Source organism: Dreissena polymorpha, chromosome 1 (genome assembly GCF_020536995.1).
Source record: "Dreissena polymorpha isolate Duluth1 chromosome 1, UMN_Dpol_1.0, whole genome shotgun sequence".
Taxonomy (NCBI): Eukaryota; Metazoa; Mollusca; class Bivalvia; order Myida; family Dreissenidae; genus Dreissena; species Dreissena polymorpha.
The window spans coordinates 113,284,393-113,305,235 of record NC_068355.1 but is presented as its reverse complement, the minus strand read 5'-3'; the positions used below and the strand labels follow the sequence as shown (position 1 = coordinate 113,305,235).

At 37.7% G+C, this 20,843-nt stretch overlaps 1 pseudogene; it reads left to right on the top strand.

The window, feature by feature from the left end:
* The first annotated feature begins 2,486 nt into the window (after nt 1-2,486).
* LOC127845405 (vacuolar protein sorting-associated protein 35-like) overlaps nt 2,487-20,843 on the top strand; it is a 31,537-nt pseudogene continuing 13,180 nt past the window's right edge.

Here is a 20,843-nt window from a genome sequence, read left to right as displayed (position 1 = left end):
AAATCTAGCGGGTGGTTCGTTGCCAGTACCAGGCGGCGACATCCTGTGGGTCAACGGCCGGATATGGCTGTGGGTGTTTCCGGTACGCCGACCCTGTTCAAAAGGCCGCTTACGAAAGGGAATTCAGTTGCGATGTTTACGTGAGAGTTGTGTTGGTCGAGGTACTCTCCGTATGGATACGGGGACCGTCTATCGTGTGCCGCCCGGGAGCCGTCGTATCCTTCCCGCCGGAACTGGAAGCTGTAAGGCGCCCTCTCGTGCTGCACGGCTGTAAGGTGAATAGTATCGACTGGATTATGTAACGCATGTTTATTTCTGTTCTCCAGTGTAAGTGGTGTATCGTCGGGATGAAATGTAGTCTGCTGAATGTCTAACCTCGTATCCGCTTGATCACGCTGTGCTAAGGGATGGAATGTCGTCTGTTGACCTCCTAAACCCGTATCCCCTCGCCCACGCTGCGTATCCATGGGATGAAATGTCGGCTGCTGACTCCCTATGCTCGTATCCCGTTGATCACGCTCGGCGATAAGTGTGTCTAATTTCATGCGTAAATCCATCATGTTAATTTCTGTTTCCACAATTTCATCTTCGATTCCGTCAGTTTCAGTGTTTGATAAGATTTTTTCGTTAAGTGTCTCTAGCATTTCCACTTTTGTCTCCAAAATTTTCAGAAGTGAGTTGATTTCTATCAGCGTTCCATTCTCTTTCTTTTTTTCGATTTTCTCCAGCAAAATAGCGATTGTGCATTTAGTACCTCCTCTATTTGATCGAAACTTCTGTAAATTCATCGTTCTTCTAGTGTAATCGGCACGGCACCAAAATGTAAAGACTTTGTAAGTAATAAGACGTTGTGTTCAGGTTCGTTCCTTTAATTCAACTGACAATAACATAATAGGATATGACGTTAAAACAACGTTACATAAAGTGGCGCGGCGTTACGGCGGCGTAACGTTAACGCGCCAAAACCGCGATAGGTACATTATTCATGACTGGCAGATGACCCCTTTTGATTTTCAGGTCACTAGGTCAAAGGTCAAGGTCACAGTTACTCGAAATAGTAAAATGGTTTCGGGATGATAACTCAAGAATGCTTACGCCTTAGATCATTAAACTTCATAGGTACATTGATTATGACTGGCAAATGACCCCTATTCATTTTCAGGTCACTAGGTCAAAGGTCAAGGTCACAGTGACTCGAAACAGTAAAATGGTTTCCGGATGATAACTGAAGAATGCTTGCTCCTAGGATCATGAAACTTCATAGGTACATTGATCGTGGCTGGCAGATAACCCCTATTGATTTTCAGGTCACTAGGTCAAAGGTCAAGGTCACAATGACTCAAACAGTAAAATTGTTTCCGGATGATAAATCAAGAATGCTTACGCCAAGGATCATGAAACTTCATAGGAACATTGATCATGACTGGCAGATGACCCCTGTTGATTTTCAGGTCACTAGGTCAATGGTCAAGGTCACAGTGACTCGAAACAGTAAAATGGTTGCCGGATGATAACTGAAGAATGCTTATGTCTAGGATCATGAAACTTCATAGGAACATTGATCATGACTGGCAGATGACCCCTATTGATTTTCAGGTCACTAGGTCAAAGGTAAAGGTCACAGTGACTCAAAACAGTAAAATGGTTTCAGGATGATAACTCAAGAATGCTTACGCCTAGGATCATGAAACTTCATAGGTGCATTGATAATGACAGGCAGATGACCCCTATTGATTTTCATATCACTAGGTTAAAGGTAAAGGTCACAGTGACTCGAAGAGTAAAATGGTTTCCGGATGATAACTCAAGAATTATTGCGCCTAGGATCATGAAACTTCATAGGTACATTGATCATGACTTGCAGATGACCCCTATTGATTTTCAGGTCACTAGGTCAAAGGTGAAGGTCACAGTGACAAAAACGTATTCACACAATGGCTGCCACTACAACTGACAGCCCATATAGGGGGCATGCATTTTTTACAAACAGCCCTTGTTTCCTTTTGTCATGGCGTAGTGGATATGATGTCCGCCTAACTACAAATAAATACAAATTTTATTTAAAGTCGGTTTGTACAGAACAAGTATAACATTAGCGATGTATCGCTATTGACCGACACAAGGTCCTAGCAATCGTAAGGTCACTGGATCGAAAATCATTTTGGGAGTGTTCTTAAGATCTTCCTTGAAGACACCAATTACTGGTTCTACCCAGGCCCAAGACTCATTTTATAGTCCAAGTGAGTTGATGCTCCTAAGGAGCCCTGAACTTAATAGGAAAAATAAGAAAACAGTTTACAACTTTACACCAGTAATATTGGTATGGATGCAGTGGTTGCAGTTTTGATATTGTACAATATTTAAAGCCTTCTTTGAATGAGTCTATATGAGAAATTCTAAAAGGTTATCCTACTAAATATTGAGTTAAGGCCCGAAAATCTTACACCGTTAAACGGTCCGCATACCACACGTGTGCTTGGAATAAAATGTCACATGATCCAAAAATGGTGGGTGTCAATTTATTGTCTTTTGAAATTATTCCATTTCTGAAGTAAATTCAAATTGAATGCAATTATTTGTATTGCCAACATGTATATCACTTTCAAGTTCACCATATTGCAGCTTCATGTTGCAACTTTGATCTGCTTTTGCCTTATTTTGATGAAGTTTTTGTTTGCATACTCATCAAGAGATTTAAGAACATACCTACCTTGAGTGAAGCTGGATTGGTTATTGTCGGCTCAAAAGTACCACGGAGTATAACGGGTCCCTTTAAGTATATTTTCCGTCCCCGGGTACTTTGTAGTATTCTTAAGAATACCTGGGGTACTTATAAGAAGTACCTGATCAGACTATGACCAATTGAGCCTGAGTGACATTTGGTTTGCAGCCCTCAACTCAGAACGTTGAGGAGCAGGAGAAGCTTCTTGAGGAGGCCCAGACCATCGTGAAGAACCAATCATTTCAGAAGAAAAGATGTCTGGTAGGTACTCACAACTGTTTTATGGGACAATTACCGGTAGCTGTCACAACTATTTTCAGGGATAGAAATTAGTAGTTGCCTGTTTGCCTCAGGGTGAGAAAAGAGTTTGTAGTCTTCCTGGGCAATTAGCTTTTTAGAAGAGCTTGAACCATTTTCCTCACAGTTTCTCACTTTATTTTCAAACAAGAATGAAGATTCAGGGTCATAAAATAGTATGAGTCAAGTAAGTCATGTTATGTTGTTGTCTGATTTTGTTTTCTTAAATGTTTGTGTAAGATAAGTATGACTGGCGTTTAGTTCTCGGCCCTTTATTCGTTGCTAAGTCAACCTAAGTTCTGTGTCCATGCTAAACAAACTGGAACTCAACTGATGTTTGCCCAACAAGATGCTTCAACGTACATGTACATAACTGGGGCACCACTGTTACTGTTTTTATCCCTTGGTACCTGACATTCTTAAATGATTTCTTCCTTATCAGAGCTTTAGTACTGATTTTGTGAAATGGCCTTGGCCCCCTCACTTTGGGATAAAATGAGTCATGAACTTTACAAAATTGTGAAAAAATTAGTCACAAACTTCCGAAAATTGTGAAATTAAGTTTGTTAAGAATTAGTATAGTATTAGCATGTTTAATACTTGCATCATATTAACATGTCTTTAAATAATGCTGCATTTCTAGGACAAAAGAAAGCTGATGGACGGACTAAAGCAAGCTTCCACGATGCTAGGTGAACTCAGAACTTCGCTCCTTTCCCCGAAAAGCTATTATGAGCTTTGTATCCTTTCAGAAAATTTTAGTTTGGTTAACCCATTTATGCCTAGTGGACTCTCCCATCCTTCTAAATTGGATCAATTTATTTCCAAAATTAGGGATGTCTAGTATATTTATTTCTATATTTAGAATATTTCTTACAGAAATTGCTTTAAGCAAACAGCACAGATTCTGATGAGACGCCGCATCATGTGGCGTCTCATCTGGGTCTACGTTGTTTGCCAAGGCATTTTTTTCTACACGCTAGGCATAAATGGGTTAATGTTTACTGTGTTTGTGCGTGTGAATTTTGAAATTTATGAGGTCCTTTCCTGGCCAGAGGCTACATTATGTGTGGACCAAGAGTGTTCCCCAGCACTTCTAACTCATCAACTTACTAAACCCACAAAAGTTTGGACGAATTTTGAATTATTGGTGCAATTTCCAGCTTATTTGTTGTTACTGAAAGATTTGTCAATTTTGGTGTGGTCTTGTGTTGTAGGGGGAAGTGGGAGTACACAGAGGTGGTGAACATGATATCAAACTCATCGTCTCTCAAATTCATTAAGTTCAATATTGAACAAAATGGCACGATTTACAGCTGAGATTATGGTCCCAGAATTTTATTTACAATCTACCGGCTTTTCGTTCTAAGCTGTTGTTATAAAATATTTATCATAATTCATTTATAAAAAACTTTTGACTCAGAGGTGGCATACCTGTTTTACCAGTTGCATTTATTTTAAGTTAAAGATATCTGTTACATGTGTATATTTAAACGTGTCCTTGTCTCTATACATGTGAGACAAACATGACACCATTGACAATATGTTCTTATTTAATTCGAGGGGGAAGGGGGGGGGGTCCCGTAGTTCAAAAGGGTCTTTTAGGAGGCATAGATGTGAGTTTTTTGTTGAGGTTTTTCAGTTTGAACAAAACAACTAACAGGAAGCAAACAATAATTATGAAAGATCAGAAAACTGCACGATATTTTGGAGGAGATAAAACTTTCATGTAAAGACAAAAGCCCTGTTTGAAGTTTAAAAAAAAAAAAAAGAAGAAAAAAGGTTAAAATGCCTTAACTCCATGGCAGACATGTCCATATCGGATGAACTCCGCCATCTGGAGCTCTACCTAGAAGATGAGTTTCAGAAAGGCAGGAAGGTGTCAGACCTGTATGAGCTGGTGCAGTATGCGGGGAACATCGTGCCCAGGCTGTTAGTTAACTCTTACAGTGATGGAACCGAATTTTGAAGGCCTTTGCAAACAGTTTGGATCCTGATGAGACGCCACAGAACGAAAAATCGAAGAAAATGCTCATTTTAGATTTAAGCAGACGACATTTAAGCAGATGAAAAATTTTCCAGCATGCAAAGGGTTAACCCTTTCCCACTTAGATATGTATTTTCATGCATTTGTAGTCCCTTAGAAAGTTAAATTTAATTTAAGACCTTGCTAACTACATTCAAGTTTTTAAGGCTTCATTTCCAAACCTAAGATACTGATAAGCAGCAAACAGCATAAACCCAGAACAGACTGAGAGTTACTTGCAGGCTGTTCTGGTTTTATGCTGTTTGCAGATAGCTATTTTCACTTTATTTCTAAGCGGGAAAGGGTTAAAAATTATGTTTCTTCTTTATAAAGTACTGGTAAAAGGCACTTTCGCAATCGAGCAAAAAATACAAAGTTCCCTTTTACTGCAAAAACATTTCCAAAAGGAAGAAAATGTGCCTACCCGGTAAATTTTGCTCCAAAATTGCATTATCTGCAATAGAACAAATAAGATGAGCACTTTAAGTGATTATTACAGCAAATGTCATGTAAAATTATATTAAGATGGGTTTGTGCCATAAAGTACCAAGCAATTAAAAGTAAAGAGACCCCTAATTCCCAACCTGAAGATTTCATTGAGCACATTTGTTCAAGTTCAGTTTTTTTTGCGCCTATTTTTCCCTATCAGCACATGCTGGTACTTTTCCCGATAGAAAAAATCGCTTTAAGTCAATTGATAGCCTGGAGAATAACATCGTTTGGAAAGCTCAAAATAAATTGTTTTGTTATATTTTTTGAAAACACTTGATAAAATAAAAAAAAAGTTTGGTATTTATTAAGAGTCTTGGCCAAAAATACACACTAATAGAGAAAAACATTTGACATTTTTAACTTGGACATTCTGATCAAGAATGGCAGTCTTTTGAGATTTTGTAGAAGTTGCAATTACATTGTAAGTCTATTAATATCAAGTATATGTAATGCTCAAATAATATAGCAAAGTAAACATTGTATACAATTATAATTTATTTTCAGCTTTAGTTAACGGTGGCTTAAATGTTCTTAATCTTTAAAGGGACTGTAAACCGCTATTGACGAAAAAAGAAAAATTAGTTTATATTGATTAAAATATCACGACTGGTATATTACATTACTTGAAAACAGTTCATATTTTCAGTATATTCGGTAATACAATTTCGCGATGTGAAATCGAAAGAACATCTAAAAAATAGGTGACATAACGATATACACACTATAAATACCGCAAGTAGATTGATCATTATATATATAAAATATATACAATTCACTACGCATGCACAATTTGCATTCCTGGGTTTACCACGTGACGATGATGATCAATCTACTTGCGTTATTTATAGTTAACTGGTAGTTACCTGGTAGACATACCCAGTAAAATGTATTACCAAATATACTGAAAATATGAAAACTTAACAATTTTTTCAAGTAATGTAATATGCCAGTCGTGATATTTGAATTAATATAAACTAATAATTGTAAAAAACACAGTATTTTTGAACTTTTTGTTTTTTGTCAATCGCGGTTGACAGTCCCTTTAAAGTTATTGTATTGTTTTGCTAATTAAAACATATTATTCTATAGATATAAACTAGAAATTCTTATTGATAAAAGATTTGAAGACTTAAATAAATATAGGAGAGTTTTATTTCCTATAAATCTGACCTATCAAAGCATGTGTATGTTAACATTTTGCTGGTCTATGGTAGGAATGAATGCTAGATTGTTCAGGGGTGGTATTCCAGAAACATCTTAAGTCATGTCTTAAATAATTTCACTTAAGTTCAAAATTACAATATTTTGTATTTCTTTACTTAATAAGGAAACACCTGGTTTTTTTTGGTATTCCTATAATAGCATTGGCATAATGATGTTATTTAAATGTATATATTAATGCCAATCGATTGCAATATGAAATGAAACACTTAAGAAAATTTCCCAATTTAAGGATAAGGATAAAATTTAACTTAAGATGCTCCTGGAATACGACCCCAGAGCTCTCTGAGCCTGGGGGTCGTTGCCGCAAAGTGTTTTCTGAAATATTTTCTGAGATTATCGTCAAATGAAGCTTTATAAAAGAAGGCCCTGCTTACTAGACTGTTACATTGTTTCGTATACCAGGTACTTGCTAATCACAGTGGGTGTTGTGTACATCAAGACCAATGAATTCTGTCTGACTACTGTTGCTCTCTCCCCCATACCAGGTACCTGTTGATCACAGTGGGTGTTGTGTACATCAAGACCAATGAATTCTGTCTGACTACTGTTGCTCTCTCCCCCATACCAGGTATCTGTTGATCACAGTGGGTGTTGTGTACATCAAGACCAATGAATTCTGTCTGACTACTGTTGCTCTCTCCCCCATACCAGGTACCTGTTGATCACAGTGGGTGTTGTGTACATCAAGACCAACGAGCTCTCTCGCAAGGACATCCTCAAGGATCTCGTGGAGATGTGTTGTGGCATGCAGCACCCTTTAAGGGGCCTCTTCCTGCGGAACTACCTTCTGCAGTGCACGAAGAATGTCCTTCCTGATGTCGAGGTAGAAGTTGCCAGGTAAGGTGTTTTGATGACAGGGCTTTTTGTTGTCTCTGTGAAGCAGCCTTTTACCCCCCCCCCCATTTCAAAATTTTTTAGTCACAAACTTTTCAAAATTGTTACAAAATGAGTCGTTAACTTTTCAAATTTTGAAATGATTAATTGATGACTCTAAATTTTGAACATTTGAGTTTTTTTCAAAATTGTAAAAAAAATCCGTTCTATAAAAAGGAAAAAAGCCCTGCAAGACTGATTTACCATACCCAGTAGTTTTAAATTCCTTGTTCTCACATAGATGTGCATACAAAAATTCCTCTTATTAGTAATGGAGAAGTTCGATAAGCCATTAAAGTTACATTAATACTCAAAATCAACTAACATCGTGCAAAATGTATGTGTAAAATAAAGTTAAACCATAAACAAATCAGTGTACCTTATAGCAATAGCCAAAATTTCAACGCTAGATGTGGTATGGTAGCAGAGATTTAAAGAGATACAAAATGCTTAATTTATTTTTGTGTGGCACACTACATTCCTTTTAAATTTCCAGCAACAATATCTATCCATACGACACACAAACACAAACTTGGTACATGAACATGTGTTGGTCCAAAAAAAAAAACAACAGAGCATTTTATATCTTGTTATATGATTATATCTATGTTACCAGACCAGGAGAATACGAGGGTGGCACCATATCAGACTCCATCGACTTTATCTCGCTCAACTTCTCCGAGATGAACAAGCTGTGGGTGCGCATGCAGCACCTGGGTCACACACACAACAAGGAGAAACGGGAACGGGAGCGGCAGGAGTTGCGCATCCTGGTCGGCACCAACCTGGTCAGGCTGAGTCAGCTAGAGTGCATCGATATGAACAAGTACAAAAAGGTCAGGAAAAAGATATTGTTTCATATGTGCAAATCTGGATTTTTATTCTTTTAATAATAAGAACACAAAAAACTGAGCTTAATGCATGTACGCAAAGTGTCATCCCAGATAAGCCTGTGCAGTCTGCAAAGGCTAATAATGGAAGGCACTTTTCAACTAAACTGGATTTTCGTTTAGAATTGATTCAATTTAAAAGGATGCGAGAGTCCACTAGGCATAAATGGGTTAATCTACTCTACAGAATGTACTGCCAGGAGTGTTGGAACAAGTGGTGAGCTGTAGAGACGCTATTGCCCAAGAATACCTGATAGAGTGTATTATACAGGTATGTCTTACACTTGTCTATCACTTGTCATCGGAATTAGCAGTTCTAAGTGAGCCTTTTGTTATGCCCCTGAAGGAGGGCATATAGTGATTGCATTGTCTGTCCGTCCGTCTGTCTGTCCGTCACACTTTGCGTTTAGGTTTCGAAAAATGCTCATAACTTCTATGTCCCTTGAGATATAACCTTCATATTTGGTATGCATGTGTATATGGACAACGCCTTTCCATACGCACTTTTTTTTTACCCCTGTGACCTTGACCTTGAACTTAGGGTCCGCGTTTAGGTTTCGAAATCTACGTTTAGGTTTCGCAAAATGCTCATAACTTCTATGTCCTTTGAGATATAACCTTCATATTTGGTATGCATGTGTATATGGACGAGGCCTTTCTATAAGCACACACATTTTTACCCCTGTGACCTGGACCTTGAACTTAGGGTCCGCGTTTAGGTTTCGAAATGTGAGTTTATGTTTTGAAAAATGCTCATAACTTCTATGTCCCTTCATATATAACCTTCATATTTGGTATGCATGTGTATATGGACAAGGCCTTTCCATTCGCACAAAATTGTGACCCCTGGGACTTTGACCTTGAACATAGGGTCCGCGTTTAGGTTTGAAATCTGCGTTTAGGTTTCGAAAAATGCTCATAACTTCTATCAAAGCGTTTATAGGGGGCATATGTCATCCTATGGTGACAGCTCTTGTTTTAACATTCTTATATTTCGGTTGAGAGGTAGAAAAAAATTGCGCCTCACTGTTTTAAACTGGAAATTAAAATTAAACCGGTCCAAAATGTATCACTGCATGGGCTCACAGGGACATGCTTGTCTTGACCACGTTATCTTTAATATAACAGCCCTCATGTATAACATTCAGCATATAATATGATATAAATAGTGTATAATGTATAATAGAATACTATATAATAGACTTTACATATAATGTATAATGTAATGTGATATACCATACCTCATTTATAATTTGAAATATATAATATATACCTGGTCTTCATTTCCCCAAGGTGTTTCCGGATGATTTTCACCTGCAAACTTTGACTCCATTCCTGAGAGCGTGTGCAGAGCTGCACGCCAACGTCAACGTGAAAAACATCATCATCTCTCTCATCGACAGGTAAGAAAAACATCATCTCTCTCATCGACAGGTAACAAAAACATCATCTCTCTCATCAACAGGTAAGAAAAACATCATCTCTCTCATCAACAGGTGTGAAAAACATCATCATCTCTCTCTACAATGGGTAAGAAAAACATCATAATCTCCTCACCAGCAGGTTAGAAAAACATCATTATCTCTTTCATTAATACTAGTAAGTAAGAAAAACATCATCATCTGTCTCATCCACAGGTAAGAAAATCATCACCATATATCTCTCATTGACTGGTAAGGAAAACATCATCATTTTGCTCATTGACAGGTAAGTAAAACATCATTATCTCACTCATTGATAAGTAAGAAAAATATCATCTCTCTCTCAGCAACAGGTAAGAAAAACATAATCATCTATCTCATCAACTGTTAAGAAAGACTCTCTCATCGACATATACGAAAAACATCATCATCTCTTTCATTGATAGGTAAGAAAATCATCATAATCTCTCTCATCCTAAGGTAAGAAAAACAACAGCACTCTCTCATGGACAGGTAAGGAAACATCATCTCTCTCTCATCAACAGGTAAGAAAAACATCATCTCTCTCATTGACAGGTAAGAAAAACATCAGCACTCTCTTATCGACAGGTAAGACAAACAACATCATCTCTCTCATCGACAGGTAAAGAAACATCATCCCTATCATCTACAGGTAAGAAAAACATCATCATCTCTCTCATCGACAGGTAAGAAAAACATCATCATCTCTGTCATCAACATGTAAGAAAAACATCATCATCTCTCTCATCGACAGATAAGAAAAACATCATCCCTACCATCTACAGGAAAGAAAAACATCATCTCTCTCATCCACAGGTAAGAAAAACATCATCCCTATCATTTACAGGTATGAAAAACATCGTCTCTCTCATCAACATCTTTTTGTCATTGACATGTGAGAAAAACATCATCATCTCTCTCATAGACAGGTGGGCAACCTGCAGTGTTAATTTTGCCGAATTTCTGTCAAATTTGATAATGCAATCATTTAATTAGTGACATCTTCTTTCAGTTGATTACCCCCCCCCTTTCAATGCAGAACAAGTTTTACAAAGTTTCTTTACTTTGATTGAGCTGTTTAAAAGTGAAGAGCTTTAATGGGAGTGATGGTGGCATTTTAAAACCCTGATGTGGTTCTTTTAATTGCACCCTGGATTGTTGATTTTTGTAAGGCAGATACTGTGAAAAAATAAAAGAACCTTAGTCAGCATTGAAAGGGAAATTTTCCTGAAATTAGTCAAAATGTTCCACTTAATTCCAACTTATGTTTAACTTCAGTTAGGATGATTGTTATGACTGGCACCTGGCTTGTATTGCATACTGGCCCAGTTTGCCCAGAACGAGGAGGGGTCAGGCATTCCCTCGGAGATCCAGCTCTTTGACATCTTCTCACAGCAGATCTCCCAGGTCATACAGGTGAGTCATCCAAAAAATTAGCAGCGTTGTGTGGAAAAGGGCCTTAAGCCATATTCAGCCTAGGTAGCTTTATACCAGCCTGTGCATCCGAGCAGCCTGGTCAGGAGGCACCCTGTCCCTTGAAACTCTGCATGATGTTATAGCTTACAGTTGAGCTTATGACTTGACTGGGCCATTGTGGAACTATGCTGGCCTTTATTGGCACAAGACCCATTTTCGTATGATGTGGGTCAAATTAACATTTAGATGCATATTTGTAAGCAGCATTTATTCTTAGCACCAACATCTATGATATATCTGATTTCTGTGATGTTCATTAATAGTAATCACAGCATCTCTATCTTGCATAGGTCCTTCATTTAAGGAACAGATTATTAGTATGTATTTTTGAAAGATGAAAATTCAGTTACAATTTACATTTGTCAAAAGATCTTTCATGTGACAGGCTATTGTGGCAATGAGATAAAGCGGTTGAAGTGTATCCTTTATATCAAGTTGTGTTGAGACTTGACATCATTCACATTGATTTCACCAAATCATGCACAAGCCGATGAAAACACTTAATCTGTAAATAATATTTTAACTGCAGCATAATACAAAAAGAAAAAAAAGCAAGTGCTTAGATTATAATTAAGTATTGACGATGCAGACAAATCACTGGCTGTCTTGTTACCGAAATAGTCATACTACATAAGGAAAGCGTTCTGGAAAAATCTTAGCTTAATGCATTTGCGTATAGAATTATCCCAAATAAACCCTTAACGGACTCGAGAGCGTTTATATAAGCCTAGGGCTTTCGATGCAATCGAGCTAAAATAAATAGGTTTAAACTGAAATAAATAAACCTGTGCAGTCCCGCAGCATAATTGGATTCTTGCTAAGAAAAGACTTCTGTTAAAATGAAAATACGATTAAAACACATGCATTAAGCCCAGTTTTCCCAGAACAAGGCTTATTGTGTGGCCCTGCAATTTCATAATTGTTTGGACATGCCCCAGGATTGTTTGTCCCTCAAATTTTAGAATTGTTCGGACATGCCCCACTGTATGACCCTCTGATATCAGAATGATTTGGATATGCCACTGGGAGGTTAATATTAAACCCTCTTGTTTCAGAATCCTTTTGACATGCCTCTCCCCCTCCAAGTTTCAGAATCGTTTAGACTTTCCCCTCTAATTTCAGAATCATTCAGAGATGCCCCACTTATTTCAGAATAGTTTGAACATGCCCCTCTTATTTTAGAATCAGTTGGATATGCCCCACTGTATGTTTCTCAGATTCCAGAATCGTTCGGACATGCCCAACTGTATGGCTCTCTAATTTAAGCATCGTTTGGACATGGCCCACGGATTGTATGACCCTCTTATTTCAGAACCGTTTGGATATGCCCCTTGGAAGGTAATATAAGGCCCTCTAATTTCAGAACAGTTCAGACATGCCCCCGGAGGACATAGTTGCCCTGCAGGTGGCTCTGATCAACCTTGCCCTCAAGTGCTACCCAGACAAGATCGAGTACGTGGACAAGGTTCTCGAGACCACAGAGGAGATCTTCAACAGGCTCAACCTTGACCAGTATGTACCTGTCTGGGGTAGCTGTACATTCGGGGATTTCAACTAGAGCAGAATCCTTTATTTTTATCCCAGCATTTTGAAAAAAATTGACTTTTTACTCCTGCAAACAATGGCTTGCATCATTTTGACCCAAATGTTAATAAGAAGCTTACTCTAAAATATAGGTTTTTATCATTCATTTTGTATGCTCCCCGAAAATTTTCAGGGAATATTTAGTTGCCAGTTTGAAGTTCCTTCCGTACTTCCTTCCTTCCGTCACACTTTTGTTACCGTTTCTCATAGCACCTTCAATACTTTACCGGTCTCTTTCATATTTGGCATGTAGGTACCTTGCATGGACCTCTACCTTTTGATGAGGTTTGAGGTCACTGGCTTAAGGTCAAGGTCATCGAGGCTAATAATAATATACTTTTTCCGTCACACTTTTGTTACCGTTTCTCATAGCACCTTCAATACTTTACAGATCTCTTTCATATTTGGCATGTAGGTACCTTGCATGGACCTCTACCTTTTGATGAGGTTTGAGGTCACTGGGGTCAAGGTCAAGGTCACAGAGGCTAATAATATACTTTTTCCATCACACTTTTTTTATAGTTTCTCATAGCACCTTCAATACTTTACCAATCTCTTTCATATTTGGCATGTAGGTACATGCATGGACCTCTACCTTTTGATGAGGTTTGAGGTTACTGGGTCAAGGTCACCGAGGCTAATAATAATATACTTTTTCCGTCACACTTTTGTTACCGTTTCTCATAGCACCTTCAATACTTTACTGATCTCTTTCATATTTGGCATGTAGGTACCTTGCATGGACCTCTACCTTTTGACAAGGTTTGAGGTCACTGGGGTCAAGGTCACCAAGGCTAATAATAGATTTTTTGAGGTGGTTATTAACACATAGATTGACAAAGGGCATCATCGGGGAGCATCCATCAGTTTCACTGATATTCTTGTTTTTCTTTGTATTTCATTTAAGTGTAAGCATTTGCAGTCTTTTTAACAAATGTGCAGAAATAAAAACCGACTTCAGAATTTTGACCCCTTAAAATTCCATTTGACCTTGACACTTTTAAGCAAGGGCTGTTTTGACTGCTGATTTACAAAATTTATTGAAATCCCTGAAACTGCTATACAGCATAGGCATTAGAATTGTTGGTGATTTTTTTATGCTTTTTCACATGTGTGGTTACATGTATTGGCTATCATGGCAATGTCATTTCTGTCATTGTATACAAAATCGTTACGCATTTTAAAGGTTGAACCAAGGCAAACAGTTTCATTGTTTTCACACCACTACCACTATACACTATGTCAGACAAAAGAAGACTTTTCAGCTTTTTTTCTTGTTATTTCACATAATTTTTCCATCGGGAAAGTTAACTGTTCATCTAAAAGTGAACTTGTTTGTGAAAATATAACCATTAATTATTGTAAGCCAGTCAATAAAATGTGAATCCTGGCCACTGGACATTGTTGGTATTTCATGACATTTCGTTAGATCCCAAGTAATTACACTATCTTAATAAAACTTTTGTTAATCAACTGTTAACTTTAATACACATTAACATATAGAAACAGGTAAATCTTATGATTTAAAAAAAACGTCAAATGTTTTTTTTAATGATTTCACGCGACTGTTAAATTTAATACACATTAACATCTAGAAACAGGTCAATCTTATGATTGAAAAAAAAGTCAAAGTTTTTTTTAATGATTTCACATCCCCCCATTTAAAAATAAAAAAGTTGATCACTTTGTTATCAAAATCATTGAAATCAATCACTGTTGAACATTTTGATGGTATTGAAAACAAAGGCCTAAAAATGCAGTGAAAAAAAAGACCTTTAAATCAAGCATGTATGATATTCATTGGGTTCGGGCACAATTAGGGTTATTGCACATTGGTGGAAAAGAAACTGTTGTGTAAACATTTTTTTCTGACAAAGCATTGTATATATTTTCCAACATACTATTTCTTCCATTCACACAAAAAAATCAGACTGTCATTAAGTTTTAACTTTCCCAAGTTTTTAGTATTAGGTTATTGTGTACTTGTTTAAAGTTATGCTGCACCCAATCCTTCAGCTGCCACATTTGTACAATTCTGTTTATTATGCAATGTTTTCACCACAACTGGGATACCAGCACTCTAAAAATATGATAATGTCCGTTTTGGTTAGATAGTCTTAAACCAACATATTTTTGTCCCCTAACGGTGACAGCTCTGTGCTCTGTGTGCGAGTCTGTGAGTCTGTCACACTTTTCTGGATCCTGCGATAACTTTAAAAGGTCTTCATATTTTAACATGAAACTTGAAACATTGACAGATGGCAATATGGAGAATATGCACGTCATTTCATTTTGTTCCTACGTCAAGAATTCTGGTTGCTATTTCAACAAAAAGACTAGAAATATTGCTGAAAATGGTGGATCCTGCAATTACTTTAAAAGTTCTTCATATTTGTTCAAGAAACTTGAAACATGGATAGATGGCAATATGGAGATTATGCACGTCATTTCATTTTCTTCCTACGTTAAGAATTGTGGTTGCTATGGCAACAAATTGACTAGAAATATGTCTGAAAATGGTGGAGTTTCACCGGTAGGGGACCATGTTGCTTGACAATAGTCTTGTTTTGACTAAGTTAATAGAAAAAACCTGTTTATTTAACTGTATATTCTCAAGGTGGTGCAAACATGTCTGTTTACCCATGAAATTCACATTTTCTGTTATTTTATAGTTCACCTGGGTCCAAGGATAAGAGGTGAGCAACTTGGTGCCAGCTAGCACTCTTGCTTACAGCATTCTGCTTCATTGTCATGCACATAATTACCTCCCTTTGAACAGTATTACTTCCCTTGCCAAGAACTTTAATGATCCCCTTTTTTAATGTTTCAAAAAATCAATATACTAGACTAGTAATTCTTGTTTAATGTTGATAAAATTATTTTTAAGTCTTATATAAACATTAAATGACTTTGCTCTAATAGTTCCTTCTACCATGATCGGTTATTTTATGTGTTTAAAAGGATATGTCTGTTAGATGATAATAGAGGTTTTCGGTTTACCTTTAAATAGGACCAAACCATTTCTTGGTTTTTGTATATGAGAATTGAAGAGGATGAAACTGTGTAGCACAAGCATCCTATGTTCCTTTGAAAACATTTTGAAACTGCTTTTATTATACTCCTCTCCTTTTATTATTCAACCATTGAATCAATAATTTCCATTCCATACACTTATGTAATGATGTTTGATTGTTTATGTTATATATGCAAGCAATTGTTATCAACCTTTCCTACATTTCAATCAAACAAATTTATCGTACATTATGTATGTGTTCTTTACAGTCTTCATAACCAGGTTTTCAAAATGGTTGAACATCCTGGTTATTTGATAATAGTGGGTGGCTTGGCAGGCAGATGGGCAAGCAGTGGTGTCCGTTGCATAACTTAAGTCTGCAATCACCAATCTTGATGAAAGTTAGCAAGCTTCTATGGAGACTTTGCTTGGGGTGGTATTTGGGGCTAATTCGGTCTAGGTCCCTGTTTCTAAAAATAGAAAAACTGTTTCTGCTCAATAACTTGAGTTTGGCTTTAGATATTGTACTGAAATTACTTGTAATGCAATTAAGATTGTTAAGATTAATTAAAATTCTATTAACGCCCCATTACCGTTTTGTCTCAGATCATGAAAGTACAATGTATGCATTAAATATTAATATTGTTAGATAACCAATGATGACAAATGTTGTTAATAATTGTGTCATATTGTATGATACCAAAACATTACTCATTACTGCGGTATAACCTAATGTGCAAACAGGGTCAGTTTTACAAATTTAGGTCTCTTGTCATAAGTTAAGCTGCATATATTTTATTTTTGAGTCATTTACAAAACACATTTGCCTCATTGAATATATGTATAAGAAGTCTTCACATGTTCCTAATATACACAAACATATGGGCCGTGCTCTGTGAAAACGGGGTTTAATGCATGTGCAATCTGCACAGTCTAATCAGGAACGACACTTTCCGCTTTTATTATATTTTTCGTTTAAAGAAAGTCTCTTCTTAGCAAAAATCAAGTTCAGGCAAAAAGTGTCTACCCGGATTAGCCTGTGCAGTCTGCACAGGCTAATCTTGGACGACACTTTACGCACATGCATTAAACCCCCTTTTCATATATTGACCGCTTCATGCAATAATTGTTCTTATGACCATTGACCAATGCGACCCGACTGTCTGGTCGGGAGGTACGGTGTCGGCTTTGAAGTCATGCAAGGTTTTGTGGTCCTATAAGTGAACATCAGAGCTCCTGACCAGACTGCGCTAATTCACAGGCTGGTCTGGAGCTGCTTTGGCCACATATGGCATGAAAACCATACCCATGTTCGCATGACTCGGGTCATATAAATATGCCAATTTGCTGTGAGGAAAAATTGTAGACTGATACAAGATTTTGTTAAACTTTCCAAACTCTATTTCTATAAATTTCTTGCAGTCCCAGATTGCAATAAAAACAGAGAATCTGGCTAAACACTTGCCTCTTTGCATTTGAGCTTTGCAATTGTGAGTTGAATGTGTGAGCTTGTGATATTCTTATGACTGTGTAATCTCTAACTTCCTTGGATCTATGAGTTGACTTCAGATTTTTTGTTTAATCTACTTTGACTCATGTTTCCTTCGTTTAAGTTAGAATTGATTTGGTTTCTTCAGTTTTACTTTATAGTTTCTGATATTAGTAAGACAAAAAACATGTTACTGACAAGTGAATTATTTTATCATTAAGTTTTAAATAATGTCTGTTTTTAACTTGCAAATAGCCAATAAAAAAAACATTACTGAAACCATGAAGTGAATGATAATGCTTATGAACCTAGCTTAAGTTAAAAATATTTAATTAAGCTTTATTTTATCATAACCCTAAAGCTTATTTTAGACACTTTAGTTCATTTCCTGGGTAGAACCCATACTTGGTGTCTAAAGAGAAGATCATGAGAAAACTCACAGAGTTGGCAATAACTCAGGGCCTCCTGATTGGTGAGCAAGCACCATATTTAAATAGCCACAAGGAACTGAGCTCTAAAAGCAGCACCTCTTTAAGGTACACTAGAAACATCAAATTCATGGCCTCCTGATTGCCGATCCAAAACCACATACACACCACCACCGCAGAACTAGCTTTAAAACAGCATACCTTTACAAGAAAAATATCATTCATGGTCCCTAAGCTATGTTGGCGATGTTGGTTTCTCTTATTCCAGTTTAGAACATGACAGTGGTCCTTAAGGCTATGTTGGCCATGTTTGTGTTTTTCACTCCAGTCTAGAACACAGAAGTGGTCCCTAAGGCTATGTTGGCCATGTTCGTTTCTCTCATTCCAGTCTAGAACATGACAGTGGTCCATAAGGCTATGTTGGCCATGTTCGTTTCTCTCATTCCAGTCTAGAACATGACAGTGGTCCCTAAGGCTATGTTGGCCATGTTCGTTTCTCTCATTCCAGTCTTGAACACAACAGTGATCCCTAAGGCTATGTTGGCCATGTTCATTGCTCTTATTCCAGTCTTGAACACAACAGTGGTCCCTAAGGCTATGTTGGCCATGTTTTTTCTCTCATTCCAGTTTTGAACACGAAAGTGGTCCCTAAGGGTATCATATGTTGGCCATGTTCTTTCCTCTCATTCTAGTCTAGAACACAGCAGTGGTCCCTTAGGCTATGTTGGCCATGTTCGTTTCTCTCATTCCAGTTTTGAACATGACAGTGGTCTCTAAAGCTATGTTGGCCATGTTCGTTTCTCTCATCCAAGTCTAGAACACGACAGTGGTCCCTAAGTCTATGTAGGCCATGTTTGTTTCTCTCATTCCAGTCTAGAACAAGACAGTGGTCCCTAAGGCTATGTTGGCCATGTTCGTTTCTCTCATTCCAGTCTAAAACATGACAGTGGTCCCTAAGGCTATGTTGACCATGTTGGTTTCTCATATTCCAGTCTAGAACACGACAGTGGTCCCTAAGGCTATGTTGACCATGTTGGTTTCTCTCATTCCAGTCTAGAACACGACAGTGGTCCCAAAGGCTATGTTGGCCATGTTCGTTCCTCTCATTCCAGTCTAGAACTCAGCAATGGTCCCTAAGGCTATGTTAGCCATGTTCGTTTCTCTCATTTCAGTCTAGAACACGACAGTGGTCCCTAAGGCTATGTTGGCCATGTTCGTTTCTCTCATTTCAGTCTAGAACACGACAGCGGTCCCTAAGGCTATGTTGACCATGTTGGTTTCTCTCATTCCAGTCTAGAACTCAGCAGTGGTCCCTAAGGCTATGTTGGCCATGTTCGTTTCTCTCATTCCAGTCTAGAACTCAGCAGTGGTCCCTAAGGCTATGTTGGCCATGTTCGTTTCTCTCATTTCAGTCTAGAACACGGCAGCCCAGTCTCTAAGGAGCTGATGCGTCTCATGAAGATCCCCATTGAGAACTACAACAACGTGCTGACCGTCCTGGAGCTGCAGCACTTTGGTCCGCTGTTCGAGTACTTTGACTACCAGAGCCGGAAGGCCATGAGCTGCTTCCTGATTTCTAACGCCCTGTAAAACGAGACCATCATACCCACACAGGATCAGGTTTGTTGCTGTTTTGTGATTTTAAGAAATGTGTTCTAAATAATCACGTTATTTGCAAAAGACAACCAGGTCTTCTATTTGTGTGCAGTGACAATTAACATCTTGACTGGAAGACGATCGATTCATCCACTTAACCATGTGATATAGCTGTCAGAAAACCTGTGTGAAAGCTAACTTATGATCAAATAAGAAAATATTTGTGGTCGACAAAAATTTGCGAAATGGAAGGTGTGTGAAAACGCAAAAATAAGACCTCTGCGGTAATGAGTGATTCCATAAAAAAGTCCTTACAGAAGTATGTCAGATGTCAGACAAAGCCATCAAAGAGGTTCAGGAAAAAATAATGTTGGGGGAGCATATAGTTGCCAGTTTGAAGTTCCTTACTTTTGTACTTCCTTACTTCCTTCCTTCTGTCACACTTTTGTTACAGTTTCTCATAGCTCCTTCAATATTTTACTGATCTCTTACATATTTAGCATGTAGGTACCATGCATGGACCTCTACCTTTTGATGAGGTTTGAGGTCACTGGGGTCAATATCAAAGTCACGGAGGCTAATATTAGATTTTCTGTCACAATTTTGTTACAGTTTCTCATAGTGTCTTCAATATTTTACCGTTCTCTTACATATTTGGCATGTAGGTACCTTTCATGGCAATCTACCTTTTGATGAGGTTTTAGGTCACTGGTATCAAGGTCACAGAGGCTAAAAATAGATTTTTCCGTCACAATTTTGTTACGGTTTCTCATAGCGACTTCAATATTTTACCGTTCTCTTACATATTTGGCATGTAGGTACCTTTCATGGACCTCTACCTTTTAATGAGGTAAGAGGTCACTGGGGTCAAGGTCACAGAGGCTAAAAATAGATTTTTTGGTCACAATTTTGTTAAAGTTTCTCATAGCGACTTCAGTATTTTACAGATCTCTTACATATTTGGCATGTAGGTACCTTGCATGGACCTCTACCTTTTGATGAGGTTTGAGGTCAAGGTCAAGGTCTCCGAGGCTAATAATAGATTTTTCTAAGTGGTTATTCACACATAGATCGACAAAGTGCATCATCGGGGAGCATCCATCAGTTTCACTGATATTCTTGTTTGATTGGCTAGTAAAATTGTGTATTGGCCAGTTATAAGAAATTACCAGACCTTGTTGCTAGCAATTGCAAGGAAAGCCTAAGGCTTATTGATACTTGAGTCTGTTTCCTAGGTAGAACCAGTACTCGGTGTCTTTAAGAGGAATCTGAAGAAGGCTTTCACGGTAGG